The sequence below is a fragment of the Lycium barbarum genome, chromosome 9 (genome assembly GCF_019175385.1).
Source record: "Lycium barbarum isolate Lr01 chromosome 9, ASM1917538v2, whole genome shotgun sequence".
Taxonomy (NCBI): domain Eukaryota; kingdom Viridiplantae; phylum Streptophyta; class Magnoliopsida; order Solanales; family Solanaceae; genus Lycium; species Lycium barbarum.
Genome location: NC_083345.1, coordinates 18,002,821 through 18,014,226, shown reverse-complemented (window position 1 = coordinate 18,014,226; position 11,406 = coordinate 18,002,821).

Below are 11,406 nucleotides of genomic sequence, written 5' to 3'. Positions count from 1 at the left end.
ACTAATTCCTTTTTCGAAGGATCAAATCCCTCGGGTTGATTTCTCTGCGTGAAGAGCCTAAACAGCTATAAAAGGGCTGCTTCACAAAAACACAAGTTATGCTTAGTCTCATTACCTTAGTGCTCTGCTTTACTTTTCATGAACATTATATGTCTGGGTGATTTATAGTGTAAGAAAAAAAGAAAGGAGAGTTATAATATAGCTTGTGAGGCTTTGTATCAAAAAGACTAAGAGTGATTTGAGTGCAGACGTAGGAACTCCATTCAAACCTCCATTGTACCAAACCTTTAACAAAGAGCTGCAGAGAACACCCTTGCAACCCAAGGGGACTGGACTAGGATTTACATTGAATCTGAACCAATATAAAATACTTGTGTCATTTATCTTCTGTACTTTACTTTAGCATTCACTGAGCAAACGGTCGACTACCGATTCAACCTAGTCGACTAACCGATCGAAAAATTTATAATTCACCCCCCCCCCCCCCCTCTTGCACTTTCAGTCAGTTTATCTTTTCACACATTCATTTATTGAATACAAATTGTTTTGCCAATAGATGTACTCGCAATTATTGTCAGTTGCTTCCCACCAAGGTTTGTTACAAAAGTGCAGAAAAAATTGCAAGAACTCATTCTCAACAATACCGAGTAAGTGCATTTGCAAACTTTTCAGCATCCTTATTGTTTTACAATTAAAACTATACGACATATTTACCATTTTAATGTAATCAGCAAACAAACTTTCACCTTCGCATTGTGGGAAGAGGCTATTATTGAGGACGAAGGCAGGAAACTCCTTAGGTAATTCCAAGAACGACCTATCATCTTTGCCAGGTGTATTGGGGTATCCAAGTACAATGGTAAGATAAAACAGGAACATAAATTTGTATTTCTTAAATAAAATATTATTGCAATTAATATAGGTACATTACTTTGTACTTTGTTAAATAAAAGATCATGTAATAAATTTAGGTACATCGTTGACAACAAAATTTAACACAACAATACAGATTGATCCACCTTATTTCCAATGCCTACAGCTGCACACATGGTATCACATTACTCCAGCCTATATTGTGCTTGCTTCTTCCTGATTATTATTATTCTAAAGTATTTTAATTTTTCCCTCGAATAGGGTCGCGAAAAACAGAGAAATGCTTGCTTCTTTCAGTCTGAGGAGCACGTCTGAATTTGGATCTCTTATCAGTGTTTCAGTGGATGAACAAATAGTGCCAACTACAAATGTTCAATCACAGCAGGACGTTAGTAAAATTTCTATTCACATAATTCATAATTTCTGCCTGTACATCCCTATAATGATTAGTCTCATTTTCTTTTAACGCAGGGGCATTCCTTCTCCACTGGGACAAAAGTATCACTTCCAAATAAACTCAAAAGTTGCTATGTTTTACTATGTCCAAACTGTAAACAAGAAGTGAGAAGTTCAATGAAAAGAAACTTTCAGTGTATGACTTGTAAGCAACAAAATATGTTGATTCCCAGGTACTTTTACCTCTAAGTTTACACATACATCTAAACACAATTTTTTTTTTTGCTCCTATAAAAACAATTATCTTTTGAACATATACACTTGCAGGTGCACCTTTATGCTTCTTCCTTATATTACACACACAAAAATGAAGGACTTAGGCTTTTGTCTGTGTGTTTCAGGCTTACTACATTATCATTACCCCTAGCTTTTTGGGTTGAGATTTTGGTGTAGTAAAACAAACGTTACTTCATTATATAGATGGAATTTTGAGACTTTAATACACCAAAAAGGTCAGAAATATCCCAAGCAAAGCTTAAAGCTTGTGTTATACATTACTTGTTAAATATACAACTGGTAGTTGCTGAAAGTTGCTGAAAGTCGATTGGCTTATAAATAAAATAATCTTTACACTAATATATTAACGGTATAAAATTGGTCAATTAAAGAATCAAAGATATTAAACATAGAGTTTTAAGGCTGGAAGAAACGAGTACTCTTTTGGCAAAAGTCGGATCAATTATCCCTCGAATTTGCTGTCTTTAATCAAATCCACGTCCTGAGGAGCTTTTGGTTGTTAGAATTGTATCTAACAATGGAAATGCTGTCAGTATATTTCTTCCAGGTAATGTAGTGGCATTACTTGACAATTAATCAAACGAAAAGAGAATTCCACATAGGCTCAGGTAGGATGTTTTTGTATGAGTTCATGATAATGTAAATCCATATAGCCTAAATGATTGGTTTTAACTGGTAGAAGCCATTGATGCGAAGAGATAGGCTACCACTTTCTTTAACTAAACTCTACAACAGCTGTCTAATGTTACATATTGTGAGAAGTTTGGATTTTTCTTATCTTGGAATAAAGTTTAGGAGCTAATTTCTTTCGTATATCTGTGAATTGATTAGATTGCGCTGAACCAGAGCTATTCCGTTGATTTTCCTATATTTTATGGATTCGTGTGTTTCTATAACTCATGTTTTGAATGTTGTTTCTTTTTGGAGTTTGCAGGTATGCCTTTTCTACTTAGTTTGTCAAACACTTAACTCTGTTGGTAAAGTCTGTTACTGTCTAATTGTATTATGTGTATATAGTAGATAAATTCTGAGGTATGAAGCTCAGGAGGCAGATGACCAGGCATAGTATTGTTTACATGATAGACAAACAATCAAGTGTATTCATTGGATATAACGGATTTCGATATTATGTATGCAAATTTCTGTGTGATTATTTTACCACCTCAGCCATTTATTTTCGAAGAGAGGTTAAATTGCTGACTTGATTATTCCTAATAGGTCAGATGGTAAATTTATGTAATGAAAACTTTAGTTGCTCACTAAATGAAAAAAAAAAAATCTCAAATCGATGATGGGGTCTACTTGGCACCTCCTAAATGGGCATCCAAATTAGACCTAACCCTTTGCCAGGTTACGGTCCAGCTAGAACCACTTGCCACTGAGTTGCTTTATGATAGTTGAATCACATGTCGTATAATTATTAAAGCAAACGGAAAAAGCTTATGCCATGCTCCAAGTGTTGTTTCTTTCCTTTGTTTGACTTTTTTTGCTTGCAACAATTTTTGTACATGATAAAAGTACGAGTTGATTTTAACTCATTCAACCTTTGTCTCATAGGTATCTGGTTCCATTTTCCTTATTACTTGCCAGCAGATTGGTGTCTATCTTATGAAAAAGGTATGATAATAGAAAGCGAAGAGCTTTATTCAAGCTATAGTTTTCATGATGGAAAGAAACTTTGCACACTTCTCTTCTTAGATACTTCCTGTTATTGAATTTTAAGTGTTAAGTATTTATCGAGGATGAAGTAGTGGTAAAACAGATAAGGTGTAGTGTCAAGGCAGAGGATTTAAGATTTCCTGCCTTCCAGAAATTCGATTGGAAAGGCTTACACCTGGATAGTACTTTCGCATTATGCAAAATGCAGTAAAATATGATGCTTTTGTAGATACTCCAGCAAGAGAAAAAAAATATAGAAAAAATTGTACCTTCCCGTGATTGTTCAATTTATTATGATCAAAGCTAAGAGATCCAGTCTTAATCCAGTTAACTGATAAGTTTGTGTTTTAAGACAAACATGGGCGCCTCATTTTTGCTATGTTCTTTCTATTTTACCAAACTTCATATATTTTGCAGAGTTTTCCTAATCATTCTTTGGAACTAATACAATTATTTAGCCAACTACTTCTTTATACAGCTCAGAGTCAAATGCTTTCCGAGTGATCCACAAACCAAATATACTTTTAATCTTTTATTCATTTTGGTCATTTATGATGACAAAATAACAACCACTTCCTTGTTCATGTAAATATATTGCACCTACATGCACAAGATGAGTATCACTGACTGTCACGCCCCAACCATGGCCTAGGTGTAACATGACACTCGGTGCCTAACTGCATATGACCGAGCGAACCCATAGGCTGGCTGAATCAAAATATGCTAAAATAAGGAAATAAGACTAAGACATGCTGATCTACTAAAAAGTCTGGCTAAAATATATTAAAATGCGAAAAATACTGTTTAAGTCTAAAACATCTGAAATCAATGCCAACAAAGCTAACACATCAAAGTTTTCTAATATCTGACTGACTGGACTATGTCTATGAAGCCTCTAAAGAATACTAGAAAGATAACTTTCTAAAACTGAAAAGACTGAAAGCAGGATAACGCCCCGAAGAAACTGGGGCTCACTAAGCAGCTGATACGAGCAGTCCTAGCTAGCTGGATCGTCAACCTGTATATCGTTGCCTGCATCTCCCCCAAGCAAATAAAAGGGACATCAACACATTTGAATTGTACTGGTATGTAAAGCAACTGAAAGAAGAAATATAAGTACTGAAACTGAACTAAACAGGAAGGCAAGGTTTTGAGGTACTCCATGTTCTGAATGAAGAATGACCTGTATAGCTGTAAATATAAACTGTGGCCTAGGGCCCAAATAAATGTGCACAAAAACTGTGGCCTCAGGCCCAAGCAATACGTATGCATAAACTATGACCTCAGGCCCAAGCAATACATATGCATAAACTGTGGCCTAGGGCCCAAAAATACAGATACATGTGTTCAATATTAAATAATTTACAAGACTGAGACTGGGCTATAGCTGATAGCATAATAACTATTTTTTATTATAGAGCTTAAGCCAATAACTGATTATACACTGACTGAGACAATCATGTGATGTCAATACACAAGTCTATAATGATTACGTACTGAGTTCATGATATTCAAAACGATCACCATGAATGAATTTTGAAACTATAACCCTAGGAGATAGCAGTTCTACAACTATTCAAGAAACTAGGGCTAAACTATATTCTGAGGCAATTTACTGATAAGTATGAAGAATGAGGCTTAGGGAGAATCGTGAACATTCCCTAACGTAGATAGTTAGCCACATATACCTGTATATGCTCCAAAACTTGTATCTATAAGTCTGAACTTGAGAAGAATCCCTAAAACTGTGTCTTAAACCTTGAACGTGGGTTTTCTTGAAAACTCTAGTTTAAGAACAATGATTCCCTAATTAGGTTACGTAATATTATGCTAACTTTGACTTGGAAGTGTTTGAGACGCTTACCTTAGAGCCTTGTATTGTTTGGAGAAGAGAAACTTCATTCTAGGGCTTAATGGATTATGAAAACTGATTTCCTAGGCTGAAGGGCCCTATTTATACTTTTTGCTGTCACCGTATATTGACGGTTCACTTGACGGTTGTGACCGTCCTTCAAAAAATCAGAAGAGTTTCCGAGGGTCTGCACTGGTTGTGCAACTTGACGGTGTAAGTTGATGGGCCGTCCTTGTGCATTGACGGCCGTCTTTGAACATCCATGGCCATAACTTCTACCACAGGGCTCTGTTTTGGCTCCATAATATATCGTTGGAAAGGTATTTCAAATATCTACAACTTTTATGTTTTAAGATTTCTCAAATTCCCAATGGATTTTCACGAAATCGGGATGGAAGAAGGACCTATAAAAAACTTAGGCGATTCCATCGAATCTTAAGCACCTTACTATTAGCCACATTTCGAGGATCATATCTCCTTGCTCCGATCTCTGATTGGCCTGATCCTTATATGCCTGGAAAGGTACTTCCATGTTCTACAACTTTCATTAGGAACCGTTTCAAAATTCTCAACTAATCAATGGGTTATGGTTGCCCAAAGTAGGCCCCTCGACCACTTTCGCAAAACGTTCAAACCTTCGAGTTTCCTCTGAAACTCTAACGATACGAGCCTAACCTTTGTTGTAAGATACGGGGTGTTACACTGACTGGAAATTTATGACATGGACTGTTTACATGAAAAATAAAGTTCATGTAGAAGAGTTTAAATCAGTATAAGCAAGTATAAGATGTGCTTGAGGAAAGGACAGTATAAAATTCGGCATTATTTTAAGACTAGTTTATAAATCTAGGCGATTGGTATAAGAAACTTCCATGAATTGTTGTTTGTTGTGGAAGCTAAGAAGTATATAGATCATAGTAAATTTCGATCGATGTTAGTTAGACTAATTTCCTTTATTTTACGACTATCTGGGGTAATAAGTGGTCCAAAATACCAAAACAATGCTACAATTACTTGTTATACTCCTGATTCAAAATCGAATTTCACCTGCTCATTAGCTTCAATTTGTAGGTAGTTGAACATTTAACTTATTTTCTGAAGTCAACGAGTAATTCTTCACCATTTTGTGAGCTGAATTGCATTCTGAAAAAACTTCCCGCCACATTTGATCTTTCTAACAAGCTGCAGACAAAGTGAACCATCCAACCAAAATTGGTAACTTTCCTATTACTATTATAGGCTGAAATTATCTGCGCACTCTTATTTGGTTTTCCCTTATGTCTCTTGTAACACATATCTCCGAGTTCATTTGGTGTAGTTGCTTCCATTTATTTTCTATTCTGTATGATTTTACTATGTTTCTCAATATACCCTTTTTGTGCAAGAACTTACATCTACTTTTTTTTGGTGAAGTTCTCTTTTCAAATGATTGTGTCTACCATATAATCTACATAAGCGAGCAGTTTGTTGAAAGGAGGGACCAAGGAGTGCGCTTTTACTGGGCATCATTTGCGAGCTAGAATATGGTAAACAAATTTATTAGATCATCTAGACCAACACGTCACTTTTATTGGGCATCATTGACAAACTAGACTCGGGTACAAATTTATAAGATAATTTATAGTAATACCTTTGTTCTTCCCTTCAAAATGCTTTTATTATTTTAAAGTGAGAGTAGTTTGTTAAAGCAACAATATTTAGAATTTAAAGAGAATGGTGATAAGTGTGTACGACATTCAATATGATTATAATTGCAATCATAAGCTTTCCTCTTTCATATTATTTGTACAAATCCTATTTTGCCTATCGTGAAGTAAAAATTGTCGAAATGGAGAGAATTTGGGTCAGATTAATAAGCTTACGACCATTGAACAAACTTGATTGACGAAGCTCATTGATTTTCCTACAATCTTTCTTTCTTTATTGCACTATATCTGGTAACAATAAGGATTTGATCATCGTTCTTTCAAAGTTTCCATCTTTGTTCTATTTGAATCTGGTTGAGCTCTCTGGTTTGGAAGTAATTTGTGCTATTTTTCTTTGTTTATTGCACTTGTTTTTCATTATTTCAAATAACCAAATTCCACAATTAGTTTTTGCTCTTCTAAACCACAATCAGCATTCAACATAATACAATCTTTGTAATTATCTACAAAAATTTATGCGCGCATAAGCTTGTTAATCCACTTGGTTTCATTCTTGACCTTTGTAATGTTGGTGGTTATTATCCAGTGTGAAAAGGTGCATTAACTTCAGTCTTTTTAATTTGGACAACTCTTATGGTTTGCTAATAGAATCCTCAAACTGCTGCACGATTTTGAACTTTTATTCCAACTCTTTCAAAGATTGATGGTAAACCTTAAACATTGCATTATAGTTTGATTGTATTAGTTGTAACCTGTAGCAATTCTTATCTAACTTTGTATGCTTTCTCTTCTTTTTTTCCAGTAAATACCCAAATGCAATTTCTACAGCCAACTACAGCTGCTTGAATCAAGATTGTACCCCCTTACACCAAGAACATCAAGAATTTCACAGCTTTTCTCTTTGTAGCAAGCTTGGCAATGTAATAGTATAACTTTGTTCCGCACAATATGAAGGATATTATGTTATGAGTAATATTTAACTTGATGGTACTGGTTCCTTTTTTTTTTGGTTAAACTCCTACTAAATGAATAAAGAAGCACCTTGCGAAAGTCAGACCACTTTTGTATAACAACATTGAACAAATGCCCGTGCTCAGCACGGGCTCGGGCCATCTAGTACATATATAGTTAAAACTTTTTCCAAAACTATTTTCATGCAACAAAATTATGATCTTGATGATAGTTGAAGAATAACACTTATGTGGATTGAGAGATCTCCAATGGAGGGTTGGAGATGAAGAAAGTGAGTTATGAAAGATAAAAAAAAAAAATGTGTCTTGCTACTAAGGGCTTATCTTAGATGGATAGAAAGTTAGCACTCTTTTCATCAAATGAATCAAAACTAAATGGGTTTCAAAGATCCAACAAGACATAACAATTTTTTTTTCTTGTTCAAACAAAATTTAAATTCAACAGAAGTTATAAAAATATTTACTACAAAAACAGGATCATTTAAATATACATAATAAAATTATAAAAATCAAGGTGTTACATCTGAGGAGATTTGTCCTGGTTTTGGACGTATTCTGCATAACTAACACATTTAGAAAAAATAAAAAACTCGATCCCCTCATTTTATGCATATGCGGTCAAAATGATTTTGACCGCATAATTAGGTACATATAATATTTGTGACTCGTGGAAACTGATTTCGTCCAATTTCTAGTCCATTTAATGTGTCTTGGACAATTAAAAGTAAAATAATTAAATGTAGATTCGTCTGTTCCAGCAATTGCAAATATACCAGATTCATCCCGGCTATGTTATAAAGGAAAATCTGGTTCAAACACTTCATTATTTTTTGAGATTTTGAGAGCTTAGCTTGTGGAAAAAGGTGAAAAACATTGGGGATCAACAAGAAATATTAAAGTAACGTTTTCACACGTTCTTTTATCATGATAACATGTTTGGATCATGAATCCACCATGAAACATGAAAATTTGATGAGTTTCTCGCCTCAGGGACAAATTTAAGAATGTTCTATTGACCATCAATTTCCAATCAAAATCAGTTTTTTATTATGAATTTGGAATACTATAGCACATGCTTTGTAGGAATATAAAATTAATTAAACTTCAAGCTCGTTGACCGGACGATGATTTTAGTCGGTATTAAAAAATGAGTAAAATCTTTGTATATGCATCCTTTATTGATTTCAACTGTTTATCACTAAATGTGGCCGATTCCCTTTATTGATCACTAAATGTGGGTGAATCAAGTAGTATCTGTTGCAACAGATATAGTATCTGTTGGAGCAAGTTTAGTATCTGTTGCAACAAGTGTAGTATCTGTTGCAGCAAACTGAGTAAGTTGCTGAACAAGTCCTTACTCTTGCTGGATAAGACGCAACAAGTTACCCATTTTCTGTAACAAGTCACTCTACTTGTTTGATTTCCATTGTTTATCACTAAATAAAAATTTCAGCTTACGTGTCAATTTTTAAGAATAAAAAAATAAAAAACTGATTTTTCTAAAATTTTATTTTTAAAACCCATTTTTTTTTTAAAAAAAAAATGAAAACGCAAATTAAAAAAACTGAATTTTCTTTTAAAAAATAAATTTAAACCCTTTTAAAAAAATAAAATAAAAAAACTGAAAACATGATTTTTTTTTTAAAATATGGAAAAATGGATTTGTTAAAAATATGGAAAGCTTGATTATTTCATTTTCTTAGAACACTTTTATTTTTCAAATAAAATCCGAAAAAAGTGTTTTTCTTGTCAAAATTTGAAAAAAAACTGACTTTTTATAAAATTTTGAAAAAATTAATTATTTTTTTAAAATGTGGAAAACTAGATTTATATTCATATTTTAAGAAAATACGGATTTTTAAGAAAAAAATTAAGTTTTCCCGTTTTTTATGTTTCTCACTCTCTCAAAGAGAGTGAAACACGCTCTCCTTGCCACGTCAACCTTAAGGGGGTAAAATATTACGGTTTTAAATAGTTTAGGGGGGTGATAGGACCAAAAATTAGGTAAGGTGTGTCGTAGCAAAAACGCTACTAGGTGAGGGGGGTAATGATGCCTTATCCCTAATTAAAACTTCAGTCACTCCACTTGTTAGAAAAAACCCAACATATAACTTAGTTGCATCTGCTTAAAAACTCCGATTTTTTGTAATATGTTCAACGACTTACTAGTTGCTGCAACAAGTCCTGTTACTTGTTCGATAAAACCCAACAAGTTACAGAGCTGTTGCAACAAATTCATTACTTGTTGGAAACTGTACAACAATTTATTAACAAGAATATTTACATTAGTGATTTGAACACGAACAACATATCATATAAACCAAGTTCATAATCACCAAGAATATAACTTACCATGTTAAGAAATAATAACATTAAAATGTCATAAAGATCCAACAGATAACTATTATTACAACACAATGCAACCTACAACTATGGAGTATTTCGGCTTGGACATGTTGTTTTTTTGTGGCCAACTGTTTTGCATAAGGAGCATTTGTTTTTCCGCATAGCCCTCTTTGTCCACCTTCTTCCGTGTTTGCTAGAACTTAAAATCTTCACATCCCTTGGCCACCACTTGCACTTCAGATGTTCACATCTAAAGCAATACACACTTCGCGAATTGAATGACATTCCTTTATAAAAACCTGTTTCATCATCTTGAACATGGCTGGACTGTGAAGATTGTGCAGCACACAGTGTATTACTCGCAAGTTCGGGTATAGGGATCGGCTCACCCCCACTTCCATCGGACTTCGCACTTCTATTATCTGGAATATCCATATCCACCCCTTTCAATTTATCATTTAATACATCTTGTTGGTCTTGAGCTAAATTATGGTTCTCGACCGGGCTTCCAACCATGCATACCCTTAAAATGGGCCTAGCTACATCTTTCAAATAAGTACGCAAACGACTCTGATCGGTTATCTTAAAAGGCAAGACCCTCTGCTTTTCAAAAGAGCTATGCATGTAAGTGATGACAAGGTCTTTCGGTTCACAAGTTAATTCACAATAGTTAATGATTAAGTTCACAAAATCATCAAACTCAACATCTCTTGGGACAGTCATCGCTATCGTCTCTAACATGTGACTACCCTTCCATTGACAAATATATCGATTGTTCACCTCGATCCATTCACCATGGCAATCAATACCTACTATTATTGAGTCCTCCATTAATGGTGCTTGAAGATATTTTGTTTTAAGAAAATCAGTCATGACCAGCGCAAGTCAAAGACCACTTAAATTTATGATTAAGTTCATAATTGAGTGGTTTTTTCCTGTAATTTTGGACCCAAATTAGTTAACTTAATCATAACTTTGAGCGGCCTTTGAGCTTGGATGTTCAAAGTTGTCACAACTAGTAATTACAATGCTTGAATGTCAAGTGTTGAAATTACTCTAGGTGACAGCTTTGACCACCCCAAGCCCAAAGGCCACTTAAATTTATGATTAAGTTCATAGTTGAATGGTTTTTTTCTGTAATTTTGAACCAAAATTAGTTAACTTAATCACAACTTTAAATGACTTTTTGGAACAAATAACTGACTTGTTGCAACAAGTAGGTTACTAGTTGCAACAGCTCGCTTATTTGTTGGAGATAGCTTCAGTTTTTTCTTTGTTTCATATCAAAATGGAACAACTATATGACTTGTTGGAACAACTAACGTACTTGTGGCAACAAGTATGTAACTTGTTCCAACTACTTGGT